Here is a 3,736-nt window from a genome sequence, read left to right on the forward strand (position 1 = left end):
TTTCACGGCTAAGCTAGCTTGGACACGCTGCACTGCGTGTACTGTACACGTTGCAGTAACGCTATACTGGATGGGCAGAACTACAACGCGCACGTTATTGCGGCGAAGGTGACCTAGGCAGGCGGACATTCTGCTCAGTGCGCATATATTATTCTTCTGAGGGAAGCTACAAGAAGCACCCCATTGCAGGTTGTCTTGCAGTGAAGCTAGCTTCTGCAATGTTAGTCTTGCAGGGAAGCAAGGTTCGAAAGGCAGCATTCGTGCGCAGACGTTCTTACAGTGCAGCTGAAGTTGCACAGGTAGCATTATTGCACACATATAGTTGCTATAGCACTACCTGGGACAGGCAGCACTGCAGCTGACAACGTCTTGCAGTCTAGCTTGCTTGAACGTGCACTGTTACGGACCACAGTTGCTTGTATCAAAGCTAGCTTGGATAGGCAGCACGACAGCGCGCTTATCGTTACAGTGAAGGTATAGCTTTGAGCGAGAAACTTGAGCGAAGATGGCTTAGTGGGTAGATGGGTGACTGTGTGAGTGAAGGGGCTAGGCGAAGTTTGAACAGCAAACGTTTGACCCAATCGGTGCGTTTTGACGATAGAAATGTATCCACTGAGCAGGGGCGTTCCTTGTGTTCACGTCAGCTCATTACGTCACCATTAGACATACTTAATCTATGCGTTAAATAAAACACCAACGGCACGACACTAATGTACAGGTTGCCCATTTATTCCGAACGAAATAGATAACAAAGAATTACATACATTTTACACCGTGCGCTAACAGTGCAGTTATGTGAAAGAGAGCGATAAAAAAATCCTCTAAATAAACACCAAACGCTCTTCAAATTCAATTTATAGCATGTTACAAATAATTCATGCAATTTCGTGTGGCACCAACACATATTTTTTGCGATGAGAATACTGAGGTTAACCGTGAAACATTTGAATATCATTTTTGACTTGGGTTCCATCCTTCCATAAAAGTAGAGCGGCTAAATGCCAGCCGATAGGGTAAATTTCGGCATTGAGAAATGTTGCGTGCGCACAAACTCTACGTCGCCTGGCTACTTAATTACGTGGTCCTGAAACGTTTTTTTTTTTTTAAACATGACCGATAAACTCATACAACCTTCTCAAACCTTAAGGCTACCTGAGGCAGAATTGCTTTTTCAAGAACACCGCAAAGCTCACATATGCGTTTCGAAAATTGCGGTGACACCTAAGAGCTCCTTGTAATGTAAATAAGAAAGCATATTAGTGCCCGATCGCCAAACTTGTCCTCTCATTATTACTACTGTTCTTTCCCCTTCGCGCTCTTTTCCCCCTCCGCACGCGGACACCTCTTATTCCACCCCGTCTCCTCCACTCTTATGCCATATAGGCCATCATATTTGTAGTAAAGTTTATTCAATTCGATTATTAGGCGTTTTCACTGCTACTGTGCCATCTTTTTTTGAGACAGTGCACGTCTTTTTTCTTTATACTTTGTTTTAGTGATTGGAGCAGCTCCTGCTGACATCTTTTGTTTTTGTTTGCTTTTATCTCTACTCTTATTTTCTATTCAAAAAACAATCAACATGTAATATTAATTATAATAACGCATGTAAGACACCTTTGCTTCTGATCCAGAAGTTTCAGTGGTTTTGAAAGAAAAAGCACCGCAAAAGAAAAGAACCAGAGAGAGAGAGAGAGAGAGAGAGAGAGAGAGAGAGAGAGAGAGAGAGAACATCACAGCGCTGTTTTATTTCGCATTTATTTAACAGTTAAATCAATTATGCTGGGATTGTTTTCGCCTGGAGGACATCAACAGAATCCTCGGATGCAGCGTTAATTTCTAAGGTTGCAGATAAAAGAATATTTCCGAATTTGTCGCTGTCAGATCTGCATGAAGCGCTGCCGATTCCCGAACAACTGTCGACAGATGTAAGCAATTGTGTATCCCACGAACGTTTGCATCCTTGGACGCGTTACGCACCGACAATGAGCCACCTGCCTTTTAAGACACCGACACGGTAAGACACCTGCCTATCAGACCAATGAATATGTAGTGAAATATGTCGATATAAACGGCAAATCTTAGGCTGGGTGTATGAGAAGGCTTGAGAAGAGCCCCAACGTGCATGCAGATTGATATTATGCATCCTTTTTGATGCTTTTATACGAGCATGGATAACAGCGCAGGGACACTACGCTTTTAACCTTTGGTTCTCATATGCAGCAAAGAATTTGACTCTTGCAGCGAATGTATAACATGGTTCTCGGCGAAAAACACCGCAATAGAGCGGGACGGAAGGACTAGCGCCATCCATAGGTAGGACTCGTATACGTTGGGAACTAGTAAGCACTAGCGCCGATCGGCGGCGCAGCATTCAGTTTAAATGGAAGGTGAGATGGAAGCGCGAACATTGAAATCTTGTTGATGATTTAACGGGCTTGTTGATACTTCAAGTGTAAACCGCATTTCGTTATTTGATTGGTGTGCCATGCAACGACTTATTGTTCCATGTTTTCTAATATTCGGCAAGAAACATCGCTGCTGCTAGAGCGGGCGGAAGTAGTATGCCATATTTGGAAGTAACATCACTCTGCCTGCAGCAGAATTTGGCAGTACTACTAGCAGCCGGTTTTGCAGTTATTTCAGCTTTCTACGGGCTTGTAATCACAAGCAGTTGATACGATTTATTACTGCCATGGGCATAATCACACGAGCTATGGAAACCTTTGACTCGTTCATGTAAAATGCTGCCAGACTGAGCGCGCTTCACGGCCATCGTGCACGTTAAAAGCCTTACTTGTTTCGAAGGCTGTGGACAACTTAGATCACTGAACATGATGCAAAGGCTTCGGAAGTGCTTTGAAGGTGGGGCAGGGGTCAAGACAATCGCTGATGATGATGACGGTTATAATAACGATAAATGACGATGCTGACGACGACGACGATGATGATAACAACAATAAAATAATAATAAATTATTTTTTGTTAGTGTCAACGTAGTTTAAGGAGATACCGGGAGAGATCATGCCTCGCGAAGGCTATCTCAGCAGACTTCTCAGCCGATATTTCAAGGCCACGGACTAGCAGAAAGGTTCAAATTGAGTTAATGGGCCTTTGAAGCCTTGTGCACAAAATCCGCTGGTTGTTTCCTCAGTACCAAATGCATATCTCGTCAGCATAAAGGGAAATTTTAACGGATGGCGGCAAACACTGCTCGATTACAATTAGGCAAATGCTGAATAACGTCGGGCTTAAATCCTCACTGGGGGACACCTCGACGCACAGTGTGAAGTGCTGCGTCACCATCATTCGTGGGGATGTACAATGACCTGCCAGACAGATAATTCAGAGCCATGCATACATTCGGCCTCGAACTCCCATGTACTTCAAGGCTATCTGGATGGCTTCATGCGACACAGAATCAACCACTGCTTGTACCCTGTAATGCCCAATGTGTCATATATGATACGCAATCTTTTTTTTTAACTCGCACCTGGGCCTGTCGACTGCCAAGAAATGTCCACTATATCATTTCTGACACCTCCTAAACGTTTTTCCAAAAAACTATAGTTCCATAACTGCCGTCATTGAGTATCACATACAGTTTGAAAGATGGCTTCCTCCATCTTAAGCACTCCCGGCGGGTCTGCACTGATTTTTAGGGTTATATGATACACTTTTTTATGGGAATCTGGTACATTATACAGTAGAACCTCTTTTAACGGAAATTTTTTAAACG

The sequence above is a fragment of the Haemaphysalis longicornis genome, unplaced genomic scaffold (genome assembly GCF_048455015.1).
Source record: "Haemaphysalis longicornis isolate Haplotype H1 unplaced genomic scaffold, Haemaphysalis longicornis Haplotype H1 scaffold_2, whole genome shotgun sequence".
In the NCBI taxonomy this organism is placed as follows: Eukaryota; Metazoa; Arthropoda; class Arachnida; order Ixodida; family Ixodidae; genus Haemaphysalis; species Haemaphysalis longicornis.